General features: G+C 41.2%; 1 long non-coding RNA gene across 1 annotated transcript in view; it reads left to right on the plus strand.

Annotated features, from left to right (window-relative positions):
- The first annotated feature begins 257 nt into the window (after positions 1–257).
- LOC122557929 overlaps positions 258–7,912 on the plus strand; it is a 140,003-nt gene continuing 132,348 nt past the window's right edge. The window contains exon 1 of the long non-coding RNA XR_006313981.1: positions 258–560. This is a non-coding gene — a long non-coding RNA (uncharacterized LOC122557929). The remainder of the gene's footprint in view (positions 561–7,912) is intronic.

Genomic DNA, 7,912 nt, shown 5'->3' on the forward strand with positions numbered 1-7,912 from the left:
CATAACTTTATATCCTTTCATATGGTTGTACTGTTAGGTCCATCTACAAATGACTTAAAATCTGTCTTTGCAGGGGTATCCCACAACGGGAGTCCTTCATTCTGATTCTTCAAATCTTTTAGCTGTTCCTAGAAACGGGTTATTTGTTTGGTGGAAGTTACTCGACGTGCCTGATTCATTATCAATTCCACAAGTGTTAAAACCCTCTGGAACAACGTTACATTTGAGAACAACAACTTGGCTCTCAGTGACCTGCTTCCACTCGGCGACCTTCCACCTAATTCGAGGATGGCCAACTCCATTCAGCCGTAATTTTGTTCCTCCACAGGAACAGGCTAACATTTCACGGGGGCTTTGAGCTTCTACCTTCAAAAGGAAAACTGGAGATCGGCTGCTCAGTGATTTCTGGTTGCTGGTGTTAAATGACCTCAGGGTCTTATCCCCACGGAAAACAGCAATACAGCTTAATGAGATAAAAAGAAACCACAAGCGCTGGAAATGTGAAATGTAAACAGAAAATGCTGGAAGCGCACAGCAGGCTATTTGGAAGGTAAATTGAGGTAAGATTTCTCACAGTTATTAAAGAAACAAACAACTCACGACAGAGAATTCGGTTTGGAGGAGCAGTTTACAATATTAGCAAGTTGTGTGAGGAAAGAATTTAATCTAATGAAAGGTGACACAACCAAAATTACAACAATCAACATTTTTCTTCATAGGTGTTGACTAACTTCCTGTTTATTTAGAGTTTTCTTTGCAGGATTTGTTAACTCGACATAGGGATGAAAGGGATCAAAGGATATGAGGGAAAAATGGGAACAAGCTATTTTACTGGATGATCAGCCTTGATCATAATGGCAGAGTACATCTGAAGGTGTGAAATGAGCTGCCAGAGGAAGTGGTGGAGGCTGGTACAATTACAACATTTAAAAGGCATCTGGATGGGTATATGAATAGAAAGGGTTTAGAGAGATGTGGGCCAAAAGAGACTACATTAATTTAGGATACCTGGTTGGCATGGACGAGTTGGACCAAAGGGTCTGTTTCTGCGCTGTATACCTCTATGACTCAATGGCTTACTTGTGATTACTATTTCTACATTCCTATGTTACACGGCTGAGGAAATAACATTGCTCCTGAAAAGCCCCAAACGGTGAGCAGGAATGGTGCACGTTTTTGCCAGAAGATACACCACCCATCATTTTGGATAAGTGCTGACAAGAGGCCTGAACCCATCTTGGAAGAAGCCACAAGCTGTAGTTGCACCAGAGAGGAGTAATATTTGCTTGAGATCACCTTTCCAAGATTAGTTTATGCTCGTACAGCTCAATGTTGGACTTTAATTAGTGAAACCAGCCCTGGAATAGGCTGCAACAAAGATGACAACTGGTTTACTCAAGAAAGCAGCACTGAAGACGACTCTTACTCCTCTGATCAGTACTTTCAAGGCCAAATCCTGCTTCCCTCCTTAGCCTCTTTTGATCCTCATTAGCCAATACCAGCTTACTTTGAAATAGAGTACTTGTAGCTACCTTCATTACATGTGAGACAGAGCAAGAAAACATGTTGCATTTGGACAGGGGATGGATACACCCCCTTGTCCTATATTACATGCCAACTGCTTCATCCAATTACACTTGGAAGGACATAAGCAAAGTTGTTAATATTTGTTAGTTACGTTTTCACTCAAGTTCCAACACAAGTGAAGGATTGGATAATCTGAAGCCTGTGTAACTCTTCTTAGACATTCACTCAGGATTAAGAATGACTTACTTCTAATCCGGTTCAAAGGATCGAGATGGCTGTTAATATGATGCACCGTCTGCAGACTTTGTGTGGCATGTGGTGCTTGAAGGATAAAATAGATGAAGCGTTTGGATATTAATGCACTCCCTTTAACCCCAGTTGACTCCCCGTGAAGTCTGATGATGTGTTTGGTTTCACAATGTGCCTAGCTAAATGCTGGTCCTATTACTCTGCAGGGACACCAATGTCATGTAACCTCCTTCTGTGACAAGCTAGGTCGTTCCGTTCGCACTTGCACAGGTTACAACTCAGCTGATTCTGTATTATACAATCTAGTGGAGAGGTGGAACTTGTCAAAATTTTAAAAATTAAATCTAAAAACCGAAACCTAGAAATTCAGTTGCACAGTGCACATAGATCAGGTGCTCAATAGCTTCCTCAGCCTCCAGTATAGGAAGCAAAATTACGTGCTCATTGCTAGTCGGCTATGTGGGTAAAGACCAAAATGTCAGCACATAAAGTAAACTTGGAGCCTAACCCTCGTGCCGTCCCCTTGACAAGATGCATTTAACCTGATGCAGCATCAGCTACACTTAGTAATACCAAGTCTATAAATAGTCAAATTTAAAAAAAATAACTTATTTCTCTAGTCATCTTGTTCAGAGATGTTACTAAATACCTCCAGAAATATGTCCTCCTGATTCAGGGCAGGGGCACTACCATTGCACCCCAAGAGGGCCATTAAGTGACCACAGTCATTATTTTAAAAACTAACCTATTTTTCTTATTACACACCTTTGGGACTTGAACCTAGGCCTCTTCACCCACAGGTAGGGACTCTACCTTTGCACCACAACAGTCCCTACAAGTAGCTTAAAAAGGAGCAGCTGTAAGATCATTATTTATAAAATTATAGCCATCTGCATCATTGAAATGTTGATCTGTGAACAACAGCCCCACTCTACATTCAAAGCCCATAAGACACTGCCAGACATTGCAACATATTCCTACCGCCACATCTTACTGTTGACCCAGCCACCACATCAGCCCTCACATTCACTTATCAACTTCACTACAACATTAGTGAGCTGTCTCTCACAGTTAGCAATTCATTGGTCAGACAGAAATGAGGCCCAAGCTCCATGATTGGAAATGTCTCAGGTCTTACTGTTCTAATGCAGGAATTATTCCCCATTGCTGTTGAACTGAATGTCTCAAATTCCTACATTAAAAAAATCATAGATTAAAAAAGAAGGACGTGTGTCCTATGTTATGGAGTCTCCCTTTTCTCTTTAACATTTTCCAGACTTCATCTATGCTACTTATCTGGGGAATACCTTCACCAATAATTCTTATTATCTTTTGGTTGAAGGACATCCTATCAAATTGATTGGTAAACATGACCACCCCCATCTAAATTTTAAGATCATATATTATTCATGATATCACTATGAATTTTTATACTGCTCCTCTTTCTTTGAGTTTAAAGAGCCTGTGGTATTAATTCACCTCACTTGTACAAGGCTGAGCTCACTTCGTGCCAACAGACAACCACCTGATGAAGGAGCAGTGTTCCGAAAGCTAATGCTTCCAAATAAACCTATTGAACTATAACCTGGTGATTTTTAATTTTGTACACCCCAGTCCAACACCAGCACCTCCAAATCATTCGTGCCCAACCAACTGGTTGTTTGTAACTGTGATTCACAGAACCACGGATTCCCTACAATGTAGAAGCAGGCCATTTGGTGATTGAATCCACATTGACTCTCCAAAAAAGAACCCCACCATTTCTCATGGCTGATTCACCCAGCCTGCACAATATCAGCAATTAAACATGGGCAATCCATCTAACCTGCACATCTTTCTTCATGGGAGCAAACCAGAGCAAACACAGGGCGATCATGCAATCTCTACATAGTCACCCAAAGCTGGAATTGAACCCCTCCCCCCCCCTCCATATCCCCTGTGCTGTGAAGCAGCAGTACTAGTCACTGAACCACCATACCACCCTTTAAGAGACTAGCACTGTTAAAAACTTATGGGGCTAACTCCTATCCTTCAGTTCCTAAATCTGTGGATGGATAATCTGATGTTACTACCAGACTTGATTTGAAAAGCAGTTCTGTGTCATCTCAGTCGACAATTTAATAGAGTACAAACATTAAAAGACACAGACTTTACATTTAACACACCTACTGCATTACTTGACTCTGATGCCAATTTACTGTCTTTTCCATGCCCTACATGACGTTGGCTGCCTCACCCCGAATGGCCAGGTCTGAGATTTTCTTTTGGTCCATATGGCTCATGTGATGGTGGCCACGTATGTCAAGATTGAAAAGGTTGGGATGAGATTTCAGCAAAGCATTATCGAAATGCAAATCTTTTGCCCGAAACGTTGATTTTCCTGCTCCTCGGATGCTGCCTGACTTGCTGTGCTTTTCCAGCACCACTCTGATCTAAACTCTCTAATCAGGATTATAGACAAGTGGGATTCCCACACAACCTTAGAATGCCCCAAAGCATTTGGAGATAATTAAATTCTTTTGATGCCCTATTGTAATGTTGGAAACACAGCAGTCAAACTGTGCACAGTAAGATCCCACAAGCAGAAATATAATAACAATCAGATGATTTTATATTTGATGATGGTTGAGGGAAAAATATTGACCAAATTATCAGGGAAAACAACCATTGCTCTGCTTCCAAACACTGTTGTTGGATCTTTGATGTCTTGGTTTGCACTTGGCAAAAGATGGCCCCTGTTCTCACAGGTATATGCTGATGTCAAGTTATCAAAGGAGCCTGGCTGTTTAGATTATGAAGGCAATTTTCTTAGCAAATGCTATTGAGATAGTGAGTGTGCTACTTCATAGAAAATTAAGACTTACAAGCAATTGCCCAAGCAGAAGGGATCATGAGGACAAATGTTCCAGTTGTGTAAACAGAATATCTCAATCCTGAGATTCTGTTACTATATTGAACTGGCTCCTGGATATCTTTTTTTGTAACATTGTAAGCACAAATCTGATTTTCTCTGCTGAAAGTTTATAATTCCCAGTGCATTTCCAGCCTCTGATCTGCCTTAGTTTTATGCACGGGAAAGCATAGCCAAGTGACGTCAATAAGTGCATATTACAAGTGTTTCTGATTAAGTAAATACATGATATCAGATTGCATGACTGGTAGTAAGGGATTAAGAGGCTGTTTTTGGAGTGAGTTGCCAGGTCATTTGCTATCTTGTATATATTTTTTTGTTACTGGCTCCAAATTGAAAAAATGTCAGTTTCACCTCAAAGGTTTAAGATCAAACTGATCACTTGAAGAAGAAAACAAAAATATATAGAGGGAGCAGATAAGCTGAGATCAAACAAGCATTTAGGATGTAAACATGAGAAATGGGCTTTACGTTGTTACTAACTGTCTGAGAACGTTGAAATGTGGACAGATATCACTGCAAAAATGCTTCAAGCCAAATTAAATGTAATTGTGCTTCAGTTCAACAGCGAAAGGATTAGGATTGGCAACTGCTTCAAAACAGACAAAGTGCCTTTTTGACCTGCAGTACAGTCATAATTATCAAAATACAATAGCCTGACAATTTAAAATAAACACCACAACCTTAAAGAGGCATGGATGTCTCAGGCAAAGAGCAAGTCATTTCTTATTCACCTGACAAGAACCAACGGCTTGTTTAATTAACTCCCCCCATCGTAAAGTTTATCGTCAAAACAGTCACAGTAGCCTGTTTATCATGGCACTGTTCAAAGGTTAAGGAGCGTTGCAGAGTAAGGGGTAGGAAGGGGGAGACAATTAGCTGAAGCAACTGAAAGCACTCTCAAAGGAAGTGGATTTTGAAACTGATGAGAAAGGTAGCAATATGTACAGAGGTGTGAGGAGAATTGCAGAAATGCTATTAACTTTAAAAAAAAGGAGTAGAGGGAAAATGGTGGAATTAAAAAAGAACAAGATATTAAACAGATATCATTGGGGTGGAAGCAGCACGGTGGCACAGTGGTTAGTTTTTCCCATGCATAAAACTAAGGCAGATCAGAGGCTGGAAATGCACTGGGAATTATAAACTTTCAGCAAAGAAAATCAGATTTGTGCTTACAATGTTATTTAAAAAAAAGATATCCAGGAGCCAGTTCAATATAGTAACAGAATCTCAGGATTGAGATATTCTGTTAACATGACTGGAACATTTGTTCTCATGATCCCTTCTGCTTGGGCAATTGCGCTCGGCTACCGCAGAGTACCAGTAGACCCGGGTTCAATTCCCGCCTCAGGCAACTGTCTGTGTGGAGTTTGCACATTCTCCCCGTGTCTGCGTGGGTTTCCTCCGGGTGCTCCGGTTTCCTCCCACAGTCTAAAAATGTGTAGGTAAGATGAATTGGCCATGCTAAATTGCCCGTAGTGTTAGGTGAAGGGATAAATGTAGGGGAATGGATCTGGGTGGGTTGCTCTTCAAAGGGTCAGTGTGGACTTGGTGGGCTGAAGGGCCTATTTCCACACTGTAAGTAATCTAATTCACTCCAAAATAAAACCAATGATGTGGGCTCCCTTTAAGTTGATAATTGCCTGTTAAAATTTATTAACTATTCACTTTTTTGTATCCGGTTCTGCTTTCCTTTCTTTAAACCATAAAATAAAACCTTGTATTACTTCTTCCCTTTAAGCATATATCCAATTCTACTTTTGAAGGAAATTATTGAATCCTCTTTAACCACCCTTTCAGGAAATGCTTTCCAGATCATTATAACGTGTCATGTTAAGAGAAAGTTTCCTCATATTGCTTCTGCCTGTTACCAATCATTTTAACTTACCAACAATTCTCTCACTAAAAACAGTTTCTGCTTATTTATTCTTGTTAAAGTCCTTCCTGAGTTTTGAATTCATCTATCACCCCTCCTTTCCATCTTCATTGCTGCATAGTACAATCCAATAATCAAGCACCTCCCTTCAGTGACCCTTCTGTTGACACAAGAACATAGACAGTAATTGTTAGTAGATCATTTGTTCATTGTGCTTTAACCTTTTTCCGTCCCCATCCATCATTCACATTCTTCCTCCCTAAGCCAGGAGCACTGGACTAGATGAAGTGCCCAACTACCAACCAGACTAAGATAAGGTAAGTGCACAAACCAATACGAATGTATTCTTCCAACAGTTTTAGATTAGGAGGTCCACAAGTTGTAAATGATAATTAAATGAGCTGATTGATAATATATCATAGAATCACAGAGCAGTCACAACACAGAAGGCCATTCTGCAACTGTAATTCAGTTAACTCCACATCTACATTGCAGCCTGCAAATATATAAGCTTCAAGAGTTTATGCAATTTTTTAGAATTCAGGATTGAATTAGCCTCCATCGCAGTATCTGGAAGAGCATTCTAGACCCCATTCATTTTCTGCATGAATACATTTTTCTTTAAATATTGTTGCTTCTTTTGACAATCACTTCAAATTGGTGTCCTCGGCTCCTAATCCTTCAACAGTGGGAGCAATTTCTCTCAGTCTATTCTGTTTAGTCCCTTCATAGTCCCTTCATAACCTCGTCTTGTCCAAAGAGAACAAAACCACCTCCTCCCATCTATCCACATAGCTCATCCCTGGAACCGTTCTCACAAATTGCTTTGGAAGTGTTCATGTCCTTTCCAAGGTATGATGTCCAGAATTAGACTCAATATCCCTGGATTCCTGGCACCGGTGCCATATTTAAAAGTCACCAGTGGGGTAGTGTTGGTTTGGAGCTAACCTCCATAGTTCCTGTCATTCCCCCCAAACGTGTTAGACGAAGGTAGATTGACGCCACACTTTACAGATACTCTCCAACGCATCTCGTCCACATCCCGCACCTCTGCCCTGAGACCCCACCCCTCCAACCGTAACAAGGACAGAACACCCCTGGTGCTCACCTTCCACCCTACCAACCTTCGCATAAACCAAATCATCCGCCGACATTTCCGCCACCTCCAAACAGACCCCACACCAGGGATATATTTCCCTCCCCACCCCTTTCCGCATTCCGCAAAGACCGTTCCCTCTGTGACTGCCTGGCCAGGTCCATGCCCCCTACAACCCACCCTCCAATCCTGGCACCTTCCCCTGCCACCGCAGGAACTGCAAAACCTGAGCCCACACCTCCTCCCTCACCTC

Source organism: Chiloscyllium plagiosum, chromosome 16 (genome assembly GCF_004010195.1).
Source record: "Chiloscyllium plagiosum isolate BGI_BamShark_2017 chromosome 16, ASM401019v2, whole genome shotgun sequence".
Classification (NCBI taxonomy): Eukaryota; Metazoa; Chordata; class Chondrichthyes; order Orectolobiformes; family Hemiscylliidae; genus Chiloscyllium; species Chiloscyllium plagiosum.